General features: G+C 40.5%; 1 pseudogene; it reads right to left on the bottom strand.

Moving 5' to 3' along the window:
• Positions 1-7,293: 7,293 nt before the first annotated feature.
• Positions 7,294-12,513, bottom strand: LOC123462769 (annotated as a pseudogene).
• Positions 12,514-17,866: the final 5,353 nt, after the last annotated feature.

The following is a 17,866-nucleotide window of genomic DNA, read 5'->3' as shown; positions in this document are numbered from 1 at the left end:
TTGAGGGACATCTAGGCTGGTTCCATTTCCCAGCTATTATAAATTGAGCAGCAATAAACATGGTTGAGCATGTACTTCTAAGGAAATGAGATGAGTCCTTTGGATATATGCCTAGGAGTGCTATAGCTGGGTCATATGGTAGATCAATCTCTAGCTGCTTTAGGAACCTCCACACTGTTTTCCACAATGGCTGGACCAGATTGCATTCCCACCAGCAGTGCAGAAGGGTTCCTTTTTTCCACATCCCCGCCAACATTTATGATCATTTGTTTTCATGATGGTGGCCAATCTGACAGGAGTGAGATGGAATCTCAATGTAGTTTTAATCTGCATTTCCCTGATGACTAGTGACGTAGAACATTTTTTGAGATGCTTATATGCCATTCATATTTCTTCCTTTGAGAACTCTCTATTTAGCTCCATAGCCCATTTTTTGATTGGCTTGTTTGATTCCTTATTATTTAACTTTTTGAGTTCTTTGTATATCCTAGATATTAATCCTCTATCAGATATATAGCTGGCGAAGATTTTTTCCCATTCTGTAGGTTGCCTCTTTGCTTTTTTCACTGTGTCCTTTGCAGTGCAAAATCTTTGTAATTTCATGAGGTCCCAGTGATTAATCTGTGGTTTTATTGCCTGAGCAATTGGGGTTGTATTCAGAAAGTCTTTGCCAAGACCAATATGTTGAAGGGTTTCCCCTACTTTTTCCTCTAGCAGTTTCAAAGTTTCTGGTCTGATGTTAAGGTCTTTAATCCATTTGGACTTAATTCTTGTGCATGGCGAGAGAGAAGAATCTATTTCCATCCTTCTGCAGATATATATCCAGTTTTCCCAACACCATTTGCTGAAGAGGCTGTCTTTTCTCCAATGAGTATTTTGGGCATTTTTATCGAATATCAGGTGGCTATAGCTACTTGGGCTTACATCTGGGTCCTCTATTCTGTTCCACTGATCTACATGTCTGTTTTTGTGCCAGTACCATGCAGTTTTTGTTACTATGGCTCTGTAGTATAGGTTAAAATCAGGTATGGTGATACCACCAGCCTCTTTTTTGTTGCTCAGTATTATTTTAGATATTCGAGGTTTTTTGTGATTCCAAATGAATTTTTGGATTGTTTTTTCTATTTCCATGAAGAAAGCCTTTGGAATTTTGATAGGGATTGCATTAAATGTGTAGATTGCTTTAGGTAAGATTGCCATTTTCACGATATTGATTCTTCCAATCCAGGAACAAGGGATGTTTCTCCACTTTCTAGTGTCTTCTGCAATTTCTCGCTTGAGTGTTTTAAAGTTCTCATTGTAGAGATTCTTTACTTCCTTGGTTAGGTTTATTCCAAGGTATTTTATTTTTTTTGATGCAATTGTGAATGGGAGTGATTCTCTGATTTCATCCTCTGTGTGTTTGTTGTTAGCATATATGAAGGCTACTGATTTCTGTGTATTTATTTTGTATCCTGCTACATTGCTGTAGGTTTTGATCAGCTCTAACAGCTTGCTAGTAGAGTCTTTAGGGTCCTTTATGTATAGAATCATGTCATCTGCAAATAATGATAACTTGATTTCTTCCTTTCCAATTTGCATCCCTTTTATGTGTGTCTCTTGCCTTATTGCTATGGCTAAGACTTCCAAAACTATATTAAATAGAAGTGGGGACAGTGGACACCCTTGTCTTGTTCCTGATTTTAGTGGAAAAGCTTCCAGTTTTTCCCCATTTAGTAATATGTTGGCTGTAGGCTTGTCATAATAGCCTTTATTATATTGAGATATGTTCCTTCTATTCCCAGTCTCTGTAGGACTTTTATCATGAAGGGATGTTGGATTTTGTCAAATGCTTTCTCTGCATCTAATGAGATGATCATGTGATTTTTGTCCTTCAACCCGTTTATGTAATGTATTACATTTATAGATTTGCGTATGTTGAACCATCCCTGCATCTCTGGGATAAAGCCTACTTGGTGAGGGTGAATGATCTTTTTGATATACTCTTGTATTCTGTTTGCCAATATTTTGTTGAGAATTTTTGCATCTATGTTCATGAGGGAGATTGGTCTGTAATTTTCTTTTTTTGTTCTATCTTTGCCTGGTTTTGGTATCAGGGTGATGCTGGCCTCATAGAAGGAGTTTGGTAGAATTCCTTATTTTTCTATTTCCTGGAAAAGCTTAAGAAGCAATGGTGTTGGTGTTAGCTCTTCCTTAAAAGTCTGGTAAAATTCAGCAGTGAATCCATCCGGGCCTGGGCTTTTTTTAGTTGGGAGATTATTGATAACTGTTTGGATCTCCATGTTTGTTATAGGTCTATTTAAGTGATTAATCTCATTTTGATTTAATTTAGGTAGGTCATATAGATCAAGGAAATCATCCATTTCTTTCAGATTTTCATACTTTGTGGAGTATATGCTTTTATAGTATGTCCCTATGATTTTTTGAATTTCTCTGGAATCTGTTGTGATGTTACCTTGTTCATCTCTGATTTTATTAATTTGTGTCTCTTCTCTCTTTCTTTTGGTCAGATTTGCTAAGGGTTTATCAATCTTGTTTATCCTTTCAAAGAACCAACTCTTTGTTTCATTAATTCTTTGGATTGTTCTTTTTGTTTCTATTTCATTAATTTCTGCCCTAATCTTTATTATTTCTTCCCGTCTACTAATTTTTGGTTTGCCTTGTTCTTCTTTTTCCAAGGCTTTAAGGCGAAGCATTAGTTCGTTTACTTGTGACCTTTCTAATTTCTTAATATAGGCACTTAAGGCTATAAATTTACCTCTTAGAACTGCCTTCATTGTGTCCCAGAGATTTTGGTATGTTGTGTTCTCATTATCATTTGACTCTATAAATTTTTTGATTTCCTTTTTGATTTCTTCATTGACCCACTCATCATTTAGTAGTGTTTTGTTTAGTTTCCATGATTTTGTGTATGCTCTATAGCCTTTTTTTTTAAATTATTTATTTATTTATTTGAGAGTGACAGAGACAGAGAGAAAGACAGATAGAGGGAGAGAGAGAGAATGGGCACGCCAGGGCTTCCAGCCTCTGCAAATGAACTCCAGACGCGTGTGCCCCCTTGTGCATCTGGCTAACGTGGGACCTGGGGAACCGAGCCTCGAACCGGGGTCCTTAGGCGTCACAGGCAAGCGCTTAACCACTAAGCCATCTCTCCAGCCCTCTATAGCCTTTCTTGCTACTGATTTGTAGTTTAATTCCATTGTGGTCAGATAGAATGCAAGGAATTATTTCAATTTTCCTGAATTTGTTAAGATTTGCTTTGTGTCCTAATATATGGTCTATTTTAGAGAATGTTCCATGTGCTGCTGAAAAGAATGTATATTTTGCAGCCTTTGGATGAAATGTCCTGTATATATCTGTTAGGTCCATTCCTTCTATGACCTCATTTAGTCCAGATGCCTCTCTGTTTATTCTTTCCCTGGATGACCTGTCAATTGATGAGAGTGGGGTGTTAAAGTCACCCACCACCACTGTGTTTGGTGTTATCTGTGACCTTAGTTCTAATAGTGTTTGTTTGACGAATTTGGGAGCCCCCATGTTAGGTGCATATATGTTTAGGATTGTAATGTCCTCCTGTTGGAGTGTGCCCTTAATCAATATAAAGTGACCTTCCTTATCTTTCTTGACTAATGTCGGACTAAAGTCTACCCTGTCTGATATTAGAATAGCAACCCCTGCTTGTTTTCTAGGCCCATTTGCTTGAAACACCGTCTTCCAACCTTTCACCCTAAGATAATGTCTATCCTTTGTAGAAAGGTGAGTTTCTTGGAGACAACAAATTGTAGGATCCTGCTTTTTAACCCAGTCTGCAAATCTATGTCTTTTCGTTGGGGCATTGAGACCGTTGATATTAAGAGATATTATTGAAAGGTGTGTATTTATGTTTGCTATTTTTGTGTGTGTGTGTGTGTTACTGGTTCTACCTGTGCTCTCTTCTGTTAACTGGTATTTGAGTATAGCTTGTTTTTTCTAGGTTCCTTATATGTGTGCTTTTCCTTTTGTTCAGCATGGAGGATTCTATCAAGTATTTTCTGTAGAGCTGGTTTTGTCTTCAAATACTCCTTTAACCTGCTTTTGTCATGGAATGTCTTTATTTCTCCATCTATTTGAATGGATAACTTTGCAGGATAAAGTAACCTTGGTTGACAGTTGTTATCTTTCAGAACTTGGAATATATCACTCCAAGCCCTTCTGGCTTTAAAAGTTTGTGTTGAATAATCTGCTGTAATCCTGATGGGCTTGCTTTTGTAGGTAACTTGATTTTTCTCTCTAACTGCTTTCAATAATTTTTCTTTGGTTTGTGTGTTTGGAAGTTTGATTATAATATGGCGAGGGGAGGTTCTTTCTGGGTTTTGTCTGGCTGGGGTTCTAAAGGCTTCCTGTATCTGTATTGGCACCTCTTTCCCAAATTGGGGGAAATTTTCCTCTATGATTTTGTTGAAGATGCCTACTAAGCCTCTGGAGTGGAGTTCTTCTCCTTCTACTATGCCCTGAATTCTTATATTGGATCTTTTCATAGTGTCCCGAATATCTTGAAATTCCCACTCATACTTTTCTATAAGTTTGTCTTTCTCTTTGTTGGACTGCATTAGGTCTGCCACCTGGTCTTCTAGCTTAGATATTCTGTCCTCTCCCTCATCCATCCTACTGGTGAGATTTTCTACAGAGTTTTTTATTTCATTAACTGTGTTCTTCATTGCTAGTAATTCTGACTGGTTTTTCTTTATTATTTCTATTTCCCTATTTATGTCTTGTATTGCCTTCTTTATTTCATTAAATTGGTGTCCTGCCTCTTCTTTGATTCCTTTGATTTCCTCTTTGATTTCTTCTTTGATTGTTTTCATGTGTTCTTTGACCTCTTTGAACATATTTATAATTATTCTTTTGAACTCTTTCTCAGGCATTTCCTCTAACTTTCTCACTGGAGGACATTTCTGATGCATTAATACTTTTAGGTGGATTTATATCGTCTTGCTTTTTAGTGTTTCTTGTGTTATAATGTATATATTTTTGCATATTGGATTAAGTTAATGCTTGGATTTTCTAGCTAGCTATGTATTCTTAGCTGTATCAATTGATTTGATGTAATATATTTTCAGGGTAGGACCTTAAGGTATTAGATGTGGCTCTTAAGACTCTCAGAGTATCTACAAAGATGTTCTTAGGGGTTGAGTTTCCCTGCTAGAGGAGTATTCAAGCAGGCTGAGTGGAATAAAATACAGGTAGATTCTAAAATTTGACTAAACACTGTACACATTCAATCAAAAACAGCCCTGAGTATGTATGCAAGAGTAATTATAATGACCAGATCCTCTATCAACAAAGAGGTTTAGATTTCTGGTCTGTTGAGGGATCCAAGTCAGCTTGTGACCAAGTGAGACCCTTCCCTGGTGCAATCCCAGTTACCTTGGGTGATTTTGGTCTCAGTCAAGTTGCTGCCTGGGTCGTCGGGCTGCTGTTCTGATTTCTGGAGCTGGGCACTTGCTTTTCCTACGGGGCAAACCGAGCCGCTGCTGCTGCCTGTAGCTGCCACCACCGGAGCCACCACTGCTGCTGAAGCTGCCGCTGCTGTGTCCACCGCCGCTGCTCCCCCCCGAAGCCGCTGCTGCGGGATCTGCCGCCGCTGCCGCTCCTGGGGCCGCTGCTGCTGGGGCCGCTGATGTTGCTGCTGAACTCTGCTCCTGCTTGGGTCCCGCTGTCAGCCCAAGTTGGCGTGGCTGGTCCCGGGCCGCTGCTCTGTTCCCTGGAGCTGGGCTCAGGCAGTGGGGGAGGGGAGGGAGCCGCGGCTGCTCTGGTTGTCTCGCTGCTCCACGTGTTCTTCTACCTCGTGGTCTTCTCCTCTGCTGCTCGCTGCCGCTCTCCCCTCACGTTTCCCGAGTTGCAGAGAACGCGGTGTGAGGGGAAAATCCCGCACCTGGCTTTTCCTGTGGCTCGAGCGGAGTCTGGCGGTTTTCTCGTAACTCTTAAATAATAACAAATTTGCATCAGTGAGCTGTTAATGATTGAAGCCATAACCATAAGACTCAGTGTTGCAGTCCGGTTCGCATTGCTGTTAGAAATCACCCAACAAGAGTAGCCTCTGGGAAAAAGAGGTTTATTTTGGCTCACAGGCTTGAGGGGAAGCTTCACGATGGCAGGGGAAAACGATGGCATGAGCAGAGGGTGGACATCACCCCCTGGCCAACATAAGATGGACCACAGCAACAGGAGGGTGTGCCAAACACTGGCATGGGGAAACTGGCTATAAAGCCCTTAAGCCCGCCCCCAACAATACACTCCCTCCAGGAGGCATTAATTCCCAAATATCCATCAGCTGGGAACCTAGCATTCAGAACACCTAATTTTTTGGGGGACACCTGAATCAAACCACCACACTCAGTTTCTCTATTGGTAAAAACTTTAAGCTCAAGTAAACATATTTTAGATTTTATCCAAACAAATGTTTTAATGATGGGGCCCTTCCCTGAGAAACTTTCATTACCGTTATGATCTCTTGGTGATGTCTATTTTTTTTTTATCTCCCTTTCTTGTCTCTCCCCTCCCACCCTTGGCTTCCTGATTATAATAAATAGAAGTTGCCACCTGGAGCAACTGCTTTAAGTTCTTATCTGGTTCGGCTACCAATTTTTGTAATTTCTTATGAATATCAGGTGTTAATAGAGTTAAAAAAATTTATATCTTTAAGAAGAATTTCCTCTTTCAAGGTACCTGTAGTTACATTAGCATGTTTTCTAATTGTCTCCTTAAGTCTCTGGAGAAAAGTAATGGGCAATTCTTGTTCTCCCTGGGTCATCTGAAGAGCCCAGGTTGGTTTTTTTTTTTTTTTTTTTGTTTGTTTTTGTTTTTGAGACATGCTAGCAGAGACTTTTGGGATATCTTGGAAGCTAACTTTCCCATCTGAAACAGAGTGGAGGAAAGCGAAAGAAGTCTAGAGTCAGGTTATGCACAATCCTGGCTCACATCTTCTTGTAGAAGGGGGGCATCCCTCCACCCAGATTTGGGAGAAGAAATTAAGCCTTATCTCCTTCCTACAGGAATCCTCACCCAAGTTTCTCTGTTTTCGCCCTAATCATATGCTGACACATAGCATGGTCTAAGTGCCTCTCGGGGCAAGGAAGGTCCAACATAGGATTTCCATGCACCTCCTAAAATAGCCAGCTCCTAAGCCACAGTACTTCAAGTACTGTGTGTGAGGAATATTATCTGCTGCTTCATCCCTAAATAGGTAGTTGCTTGGAATGTGAGGCACCCCATTACCATAAAATCTAAGTACTCCCAGGCTTCTGATGTCAGTCAATCATACATTATATCCTTGATCTTTGAAGATCTTTGGGGCAAAATTATGGAAGGGTGCTTTAGAACACTCCCAGTTTTTGCCTAGTTGTGACTTTGATGGCTAGATCAAAATTAGTCAGTTTGATATTTCCTTTGGCATCCACCTGGATATTGTCTGGCTTGATATGCCTGTGTACAATGTCTTTTGCATTTCACATACAATCTGTCTGAATACTCAATTGGCCGCCTCCTCTATCAGATTGCCTAACACTATCCTACAACTCAGCAGCTCTCCCTCAGCTATATCCTTCGTTACCAAGTATGTATACTGTGTGGTTTCAATGACCTGAAAGAGTTTGATGGTGTTTGGCTTCATGATTTCATGATCCTGACTTCAGCTGTGACAAGAGGGGCATTATTTTTGCCTTTTTTATTTTTTTGCAGCATCTTAATAGCAATGTGTATCTCTGTAAGGAGTTGGCAGATGATTTTTACCTTAGCAAAGCTTTCTTAGTCAAGGGTTATTAGAAATATATAATAATCTTGAGGGTCTTCTCATCAGGGGAGTTGGCCTTGAGGTCTTGATCCATTGCCACTTCCTCACTTCTCTTGCTAGAAATTCTCAATAGCAACATAAACTTATGATGCCAGATGAAAAAAACTAAAAGCAGATCTAGAAAGGAAGTTTATAGGTATAAATTCCTGAATTGGATGGGAAGATGGCTCAGTTGATAAACCGCTTGCTGTATATATATAAAGATCTGGGCTTAGGTCTCCAACACTCATATAAAAGTCAGGTGTGGTAGTGTGTCTATAACCTCAGCACTGGAGAGGTAGAGATAGAAGCATCCCTAGGGCCTGCTGGATAGCTAGTCTAATCCAATTTGGTGAGTTCTAGGTTAAGTGTGAAGCTTTATGTCAAAAAACTAAGATGGAGTGTGACTGAGGAATATACCAGATGTTGACTTCTGGTCTCCCCACGTGTACACATGCATCCATGCACACATGTACACAAGCATATAAACACACATGCCACACACATACACATACAAAAAATTCCTATATCAAGTACTGAAGATATTTGTCAATGGATAAAATGTGCTTGCCATATAACTGGAGAATTGAGGAACATGTGGCTGCAGAAGATACTTCTGCCCTTCATACATGTGTAGACATGTGTGTATGTGTAACTGCACACATGTGGACTGTGACCAATGCCTTACAGAAAGGAACTGAAGTGAGGAAGGGTTTATTTTTGTTCCCATTTTGTAGGATCAGAAAAGGCCATAATGGTAGGAGCAGCTAGGGGCTAAAGCAGTTGGTGCATGCAGTCTTGGCTTACAGTGTGTTGACAGTTTCCTATGTCCACCAGTGACCCACTTCTTTCAGCTAGGTTCCACCTCCCAAAAGTTTCACAGTTTTCCCAAATAGCACCACCTGCTGGGTACCAAGTGTTCAAACACTCTTCTATATGCAAGACATTTCACATCAAAACCATAAGCAAGGACCTTTTCCACTTTGATTAACAAAAACAATAACAATAATGGTGATAATAGGCTACAGATATTTCATGTTTCACTGAGTTATAGAGACTGACACTTATTAGTTAGAAAGTGAATATATAGCGTGCTTCAAATTATGTATTTTAAAATTCCATAATAGTCTTTGACTTACAGATTTTATCATACCTATACTCAAGGTAGTCAATTATTGTTTTTTTCTTTAAACTCACGTTGATTGATATCAGAAGGATGGTAGACTTTCAGTGACATTATGATACTAACAAATTGCTTGGTTGTCCAGGACATCCCAGGGCATATGATTAAAATCTATGGGGCATAGAGGAAGACAGCTTAATTGCAACTTTCACATAAGACTCATCAAATTTCTCATCAGAAACTCAGAATCCCAATGATAATGTGTTGATATATCCAAAACCACCCAGACAAAAACTGTCAAATTCATACCGACAGCAAAAGCATCCTTTCCATAGGTATGAAAGATGGAGCCTTATCCAAAATAAACCTCTATTTTCTCCCCCACAAGCTTCTCTTGGTTGGGTGATTTGTACCAGCAATGTGAACCTGACTGCAATGCTAGATTTAACTTATGAGGTTAAAAATAACTTTCTGAGGGGCTGAAAAGATGGTTTAATGGTTAAAGATGATTACTTGCAAAGCCTGAAGGCTCAGTTTTGAGTCCCCAGTACCCAGTTAAAGCCAGATGCAAAAAGTTGTACATGTCTAGAGTTTGTTTGTAGAGGCAAGAAGCCCTAACCCTGATCCTAACAAGGCATGGCCTTTTGATGGTTAATCTTGATTGCTATTTTGATGGTATCCAGAATTAAGAGACACACCTCTGGGTAGGTCTGTCCGAACATTTTTGGTAAGGATTAATTGTGGGGAACATATACCTTTAGAGTGGTTAGCACCTCCAGATATAAAAATGAAGCATTTAAAAAACAAAGACAGGGCTGGAGAGATGGCTTAGCGGTTAAGCGCTTGCCAGTGAAGCCTAAGGACCCCAGTTCGAGGCTCGGTTCCCCAGGTCCCACGTTAGCCAGATGCACAAGGGGGCGTACATGTCTGGAGTTCGTTTGAGAGGCTGGAGGCCCTGGAGCGCCCATTCTCTCTCTCTCCTTCTATCTGTCTTTCTCTCTGTGTCTGTCGCTCTCAAAGAAATAAATAAATAAATTTAAAAAAAAAATAAAAAAAATAAAAAACAAAGACAGAAATTATCTTCTCTTAATTCAAACAAACTTTATCCTCAGCACCTGTGTCCTTGTGCTTATTGAATTTGAAACCTTAAATTTTTTCCTAGATTAAATTCTATTTTTTAAATACTTTATTTATTGGACGGGGGTAGAGAGTGAGGCATGCAGGCAGACAGGCAGATAGAGAATGGGTGTGCCAGGGCCTCCAGCTACTGCAAATGAACTCCATGCTTGCACCACCTTCTGTATCTGACTTATGTGGATACTGAGGACTCAAACCTGGATCTTTTGGCTTTACAGGCAAATGCCTTAACTGCTAAGCCATCTCTCTAGCTCTAGATTAAATTTTTTTATGTGCATCTTTCTTTTCCCCCAATGATATGGATAAACCCATGCATCAAAGGCCTCAAACGTGTTAGGCAAGAAGCCTCCTACCACTGAGCTACATTCTAACATTCCTTTAGATAAAATCAAATTTTATGCTTAAAAGAATGATTCTGAACATGGTGGAACACATCTATAATCCTAGTTACTCAGAAAGCTAAAGCAGGATAATTGCAAATTTAAACTGGGCAACTCAGTACGATCCTGTCTTAAAATGTATAAATGCAATTCGAGTTATAACCTAACAGTCAAGTTTTTATATAGCATGTAGGAAACGATAGGTTCAATTCTTAGTAGTGTATATACACAAATGCACAATGTAAAACATGCTGGGTACTGAAAAGTGAAATTACCTTGACCCATTTACAAATATTGTCACCAATGGACACGTGTCATTCAGTGACTGACTTTCTTCTCTAGTGGTGAAATCAGTGCAATTTTTAAAAAAATTATTTATTTGCAAACAGAAAGAGATAGAGATAAGAGAGACAGACACATAGAGAATGAATGCACCAGGACATCCAGCCACTGCAAACGAACTCTAGATGCATACACCACTTTGTGTATCTGGCTTTACACGTAGGTACTGGGAAATTGAACCTGGGTCATTAGGCCTTGCAGGCAAGCACCTAACTTAACCTCTGAGCCATCTCTGCAGCCCCCAGTGCAATTTTTAAAACAGCCACTCATATGATATTTAAAACTTTTCTGGTTCTGGAATTTAACCTAGGGCTTTTGTACAAGTTAGGTAGGTCCTCTATGATTGGACTATCTTCCCCAGCCTCAAAGTTATTTTATATACTAATTCATGAGTAATTAATCTTATTTTTAGGTGCTGTCAATTTAACCCAGAGCTCAGGTGCTCTGCCAGAGCATCCCACACATCTTCTAATCCTATTAAGAGCTGTTTGAAAAGGCAGAGGAGGTCAATGCTAGTGCTAGTCATTCTAGCACCGCCCTCCCCTTACCACATAAGTAACTGCCCAGTGAATTACATAGGCCCTTGACACTAGCACCATGGTGCTGAGACCCTGTACTCCAAGCATGGGTAAATTGCAGTCAAGGAAGTTTTAGAAAAAGTATAGGAGACAAATATTTATTTTGAAAATTAGATCTGTATTTCTTTCAAAAAAAACATTAAAAATGCTGTAATTATACATGGAAAGGATGTGATCATGATTGGATGAATAGAATCTAATCATAAAATTTCATTGCCTGTCAGCTAATGCTCAAGTTCAAATTTCTGAGCAAATGACATGCTGTAGAGATAAAGGAATGGATAATTATTCATCTACTTCCTAGCCTCTTCTTCAGTAGTATCCATACCAACCTCCTCATAACCCTTCACTAGTGCTGCCATATCTTTATGGGCCTTAGTAAACTCATCTTCCATCCCTTAACCTATATACCAGTGAACAAACATTGGGTCAAATTTGTGGTTTAGTTGAGACCAGGCCTTAGCAATGGCCATGGTGTTGCTCAGCAGACTGCTCATTGTACTCAGGCCAAGTCTCTACCAGGTACCACAGTGGGAGGCTGGTATTAATGGCAACCTTGAAGCCAGTGGGATGCCAATTTGCAAAATGAATGCTTCACTTAGATTTAGTTGAGATGGTGGCAGCATTGCCATCTTAGGAAACCATATCATCATGTTACAACAGGCAGTAGGCTATGAATTTACCTCGGTGGGAATCACATTTTCCCATAAAGTTGGCTGGATCAAAGCAAGCATTGGTGATCTCTGCTACAGAAAGCTGCTTATGGAAGGCTTTTTCAGCAGAGATCATGGGGGCAATCATAGCCAGAGAGGAGTGAGTATTGGGATAGGGCACCAGGTTGGTCTTGAATTCTGTTATCATTTTGTGCTACATCAAGTCTGAAGGAAGTGGTGATGGAAGATACAATATGACTGAGACCGTTAAGGTTAGTATAGGTTTGGTTTTCAATATCGAAGTTTCTAGGACTGATGTCATAGGTGGCCTCATTGTTGACCATGAAGGATCAGAGTGCTTCATGTGGCTGGGTATTGAGAATGGGATTATAGGGTCCTGTCAAAGCTGTTGAAACCTTGGTGCTTGGGTAAACAAAATTTCACCTTGGATTTCTTGCGATAATCAACAGAAATGTCTCATCAGCAGGGAGGTAAACCAGTTCCTCTATCAAAGCCTCAGAAAACCAAGTCAATGTGTATGAGAAAATAAAATGTGACATTTTAATGCCAAGATATATTTATTTACTACTATTTATAAGTTATTTAAATTATGAGCCGTAACTAACTTATGTGAATGCAATTGATAGAGTTTGCAGCCTATTCCACTTACCTTTCCAGTCACTAAAGAATGAATGTTGATCCTTGGTCACTCCAAGCTTACAAACATCAAGCTTACACCCCACTTTAAATATGTACTTACACATAGTAAAAATGTGTTCTGATATAGTGTCAGTGATCATGGGCACACTTATTTTGTAGCTATTGGCCTATGATGAGCTGATCAGTACCAGTGCAGGTTTCATCAGTAAAACTGAAGGAAACCAGCCACACCCTCACTAACAACCTGGTAAAGTCTGCTTGCCCTGCAGGGGTTAAGGGAAGACACTGTGGGTATGTGACTAATGAAGGAAGACTACAGGCCAGAGATCCTGGTCAACTCACTGGTGCCTTAGTTCCAGGTCTACAAACAGTGTCCTGGGTAAATGATTGCCAGAGCTGATTGAAGGGTTAATGATTTTCTTTGAAAGTAGAGGCAACTGAAGGGTTAATGACTATCCTTGAAACTAAGAGGTCTTGGGAACATCTGAGACATTTTGTCCTAAACAAACTTGACAACTTCCCTGATTGATAAATTTCCCTTAACTCAGAAAGCCTTGAAGGAACAGAAACCATATGGGGCACCCTGCCATAGATAAGCCCACTGAAACACCTTATTCTGATTCTTTCAGATCAAGGCCAAGGTAAGTGGAACAAATAGCTACAGTTCCTTATCAACTTTCCTTAGATCTGCACTTGGTTCTGTCTGTTTTCCTCAGGGTCCTCTTATCCTAGCTCCATGTTGTTGGAAGGTTATAGCCCCTTGCTGTGCTTCAATAAATGGTCTCCGTTTGAGGTCAAGTCCAGTGTTTCTCTTGTGCCTTTCTTTCACACTTTCCTTATACTGATTTCACTAAAGAAAGTGCTGTAGGAATCATCCTTCCCCCAATAGTCATCTGGCTACATGTCATGTTTCAGGCAGTAGAGTGTCTATCAAGCATTGCTAATCTCACTATCAGACTGGCCAATATATATGGAAATGCCCTTTGGCTGTGGGAAGGGGAAAAAATAAAATTTGAACTAATCTATTAGCAACAAGTGAAACAAGCACACGTACACACTCGGAGTTTCCCCTTCCCCTTTCATTCAAGGAGTGCTAATGTTAACCAATTTCTTTATTAGAAATGACTTAAGGAGCTGGTGCTCTTGTCTCCTGCTTCTTCACATCACACACCGGAGCAGATGAGAACAAAAAATTTGTGCATGCATCTGGTCACTCGGAAAAAATGGGGAAGGACACTGGCAGAAATAGATCTTTGTGTTTTATGGTTCCAAGTCCAGTCATTTATTGAAGCTCCAGAAGAGCACAGGGGAGCTGATGCCCCATTATCCCTCCCGGAGTTGTGGAAATCTGCAGACCCTTTATCTATGCCCTGGAAATTTCTTTCAGCAGTGGCAGGGCTGGACTTCTGTGATGTGCATGAACACCTCACAAAGGTGTTTCCGGCTGCTGCGTGCGCTGCTCCAAAGACAAACACAGGAGACCAGCACCTGTGCCACCAGGCCAGGGTGAGTCAGTGGCTTAACAAACGCATGTGGGCCACTGAGCCTCACACCAGTGTTGCAGACTGCAGAAAGGGGCTTCAGACACACCCATTTGGGACCAGGACCCGTACACAGCAGGTTTGCCTTACTGTTGTCAAGTATTGGAAAAGCAGAGACTGCTCACCTGATGGTCTTCACATTGCCTCAGCTGGTCGGTGAGCTTTACCTTGTCTCTTCAGAGTTAGTTCTGTACTTGATGTGGAGGTTCTTTAGAAAACCACAGGATGCTCTTGGTTTACTATAATGACCTACTCTGAATACCAAAGGTATCAAATATAGGAAACAATATTTCAGTCGGTTTGAGAAGTGTACCTATGCATTGAACGTTAAGGCTGTTAAAGGCCAGAGTAGGTCCCATCTTTACAGTTAAGCCACAAAGTTTAAGGAAAAAACCCTGGGTGCTTTTTAAGCAAGATTTAAAAAATGTCAAATGGTGCTGAATGGAGGTAGTGAAGGAAAGTTGAGGCAGGAGGAAATTGTCTCACATTGATGAATATTAGGAAGCAGGAATTCTTGGGCTGCTTAATAGTTTTCTAAAAGGTCTGCTTAGATTCTGATATTTTCACCATACCCAGGTCAGAGTTAATAACATAATTTACCCCTTGCCAGGTCTATTCCAGGACCATAAACTAAATTGCTGAGTCTTAGAAACATTATCAGGTGGCTGATGCCAAAATGTGACTTATACTGAAAAGGTCACCAGCAGTGGGAACACATCTCTGTTCCCAGCTTTGTTATTGGAAGGTTTTCCACTCAGGTGCAGCTTGGATTTTTTTTTTTAATATTTTTTTATTCATTCTTATTTATTTATTTGAGAGTGACAAAGAGAGAAAAAGAGGCAGAGAGAGAGAGAGAGAGAGAGAGAGAGAGAGAATGGGTGTGTCAGGGCTTCCAGCCACTGCAAACAAAGTCCAGATGCCTGCGCCCCCTTGTGCATCTGGCTAACGTGGGTCCTGGGGAACCGAGCCTCGAACCCGGGTCCTTAGGCTTCACAGGCAAGCGCTTAACCACGAAGCCATCTCTCCAGCCCAGCTTGGATTTTTAACACAGTTGAAGAGAATTTCAGGCTGAGTCAGAAGTAGAGTTAGTGAGTTTTAGGAGAAATGACAGATGATTGAGGAGAGTCAGGTGTGGGCCTCAGAAGAATGCTTGCAAATTCTTCAGCAGCAGTTGCATCAGTGACTAGGGCTTTTGGAGTGTCATTGTTTAAAGGAGGTGAGCTACTCATTTCCTTATAAAAGGATTTTATAATGACATCATAGGGTTATTTATTAGGGTACTGGACAGACTTTCATATAAGGAAACCTATAACTAAAGCAAACATGGATAACATTAAAAAATCTTTTAAAAGTGTTTTATTTTTACTTATTTATTTCAGAGAGAGAGTGAGAGAGAGGCAGATAAGAGAATGGGTGTGCCAGGGCCTTCAGCCACTGCAAACAAACCTCAGACGCAAGTACCACCATATACATCTGGCTCTATGTGGATACTGGGGAATTGAACCTGGGTCCTTAGGCTTCACAGGCAAGTGCCTCAACTGCTACACCATCTCTCCAGCCCAATAAATAAAATTAAAAAAAAAAAAGTTTGAGCTGGTCATGGTGGCACATGCCTTTAATCCCAGCACTTGGTAGGCAGAGGTAGGAGAATCAAGGAGAGTTTGATGCCACCCTGAGGCTTCATAGTGAATTCCAGGTCAGCCTGAGCTAGAGTGAGACCCTACCTCAAAAAAACAAAACAAAAAAGTAAGTTTGCTATACATAGATCATAAAGATGTTCAAGAATATGGTATGGCCGGGTATGGTGTATGGTAGCACATGCCTTGAATCCCAGGGGAGGCAGAGATAGTAGGATCACTGAGAGTTCAAAGCCAGCCTGAGACTACATAGTGTATAGTGAATTCCAGGTCAGCTTGCCCTAGAGTGAGACCCTACCTAGAACAGCAACAACAATAATAATAATAATAAAAACCCAACAAAAACAAAAACCCAAAAACAACAACAGAAAAAGGTGGTAGAGAGGGCTTTTTCCTCATTTTTCCTCCAGATATAACTGGATGCCAGTAGAGAATGCCTTCTCCTAGTAGGCCTGTCAGAGTGAACAGAGCAATGCAGTGATAGCCAGGTCTATGGAAATGGTAATAGAGCTATTGACTATTGACAGTGCCTGGTAAAAGGAGGGGGAGTGTCATATGCCTCTTTCCTGGAATTGTAGTCATTATTCTTTCCTGCCCCCTCCCCTCCTGGGCTGCTAGTTATCTTTGGATAAGCTAGAAAGTGAAAGGTTAAGTAAGTAGATACTGTGGTACAGTTTTCATATCATTCCTGATGGTGTGGACCTTGCAGCAATGCAGCTGTTTTGGGGTCACCCACACTCCTGTAAATGACACTCCATTTGTGCTCTGTAAGTCAACCCAGTAAACTCATTGGTTCACCTATTTTGACTTTGATCAAATTGTGAGCAGTGACAGCACTAAGATATGGTTTCATACTGTTACTCTCAGTAGCTTTAGTAGTTCCACTCATATTCTAGGGGCCTTAACTGAGGACAAAACTCAGGTTTAGTGGCTTACTCCCAGTGATTGTGTGACCGTAATTGAAAGGTAAACATAAGACAGTCCATATGGTGATATGTATGTGCATATTGTAAATGTTGTCTGTGTGTGTACACCATCTGAGTATGGCACAAAAATGAGCAAGGTATTTATATCTGATGATTGCTTTTTATAGATTCAGAGTGCGGGCTGAGCTAACCTGCCATGATGCCAAGTTTTGGGGCTAAGTAGCCACAATGCCACTATCAGACTTAAACCTTCCAGGAATCCCAATTCTAGGAAAAGGTTACAAGGAAGGACTCAGGATGTGTATGTAAAAACAGATCTAGAGAACTCCTGCAGGCAAGAGAGAGGAGAATAATTCTCTGGTCTGTAGTGACCTGTGGATTGATAGGGCAGGCTTGAGGACATTCCTGCTTTTTACCTTTGGGGTCACAGTCATCCTAAACTGCCTCAGTAGTCCTCAAAGGTTTATCATTATTTATTTATTTATTTGAGAGCAATAGACAGAGAAAGAGGCAGACAGATAAAGAATGGGTACACCAGGGCCTCCAGCTACTGCAAACGAACTACAGATTCATGTGCCACCTTGTGCATCTGGCTTACGTGGGTCCTGGGGAATTGAGCCTTGAATTGGGGTCCTTAGGCTTAACAGGGAAGTGCTTAACTGCTAAGCTATCTCTCCAGCCCTGATTTTGGTTTTTTTTCAAACACAAATTGTTAATTTATTTTTAACAACAAATAGTAGCAGTAACAAAGTAACTTAGCCATCAGCAGAGCAAAACAAGGACAAAACTAATGAACAGGCGTTAATCAGCTCAAAGTAGTCATCACCTTTAAGTAGGAAAAACTATCATTGGTCTAGTGGTTCTCAACCCTGTCTGCACATTAGAGAAATGAAGGAGAGGACTGGTGTGTGAAGTATCAACATGTAAGGCCCACTTCCAGAAAATTTAAGGAAATGTCTTGAATGGGGCTCATGTAAAGGCTTTTAAAGTGTTGAGAGCTACAGGTCTAAAGTAGTAACAAAAATGCCCTCAAAGTAATTACAGTCAATAAACTGATCATAGAATAAATTATTTTCTTT

The sequence above is a fragment of the Jaculus jaculus genome, chromosome 8 (genome assembly GCF_020740685.1).
Source record: "Jaculus jaculus isolate mJacJac1 chromosome 8, mJacJac1.mat.Y.cur, whole genome shotgun sequence".
NCBI classification, from domain to species: Eukaryota; Metazoa; Chordata; class Mammalia; order Rodentia; family Dipodidae; genus Jaculus; species Jaculus jaculus.
Note: the sequence above shows the minus strand (reverse complement) of the source record. Positions and strands in the feature narration are given on the sequence as shown.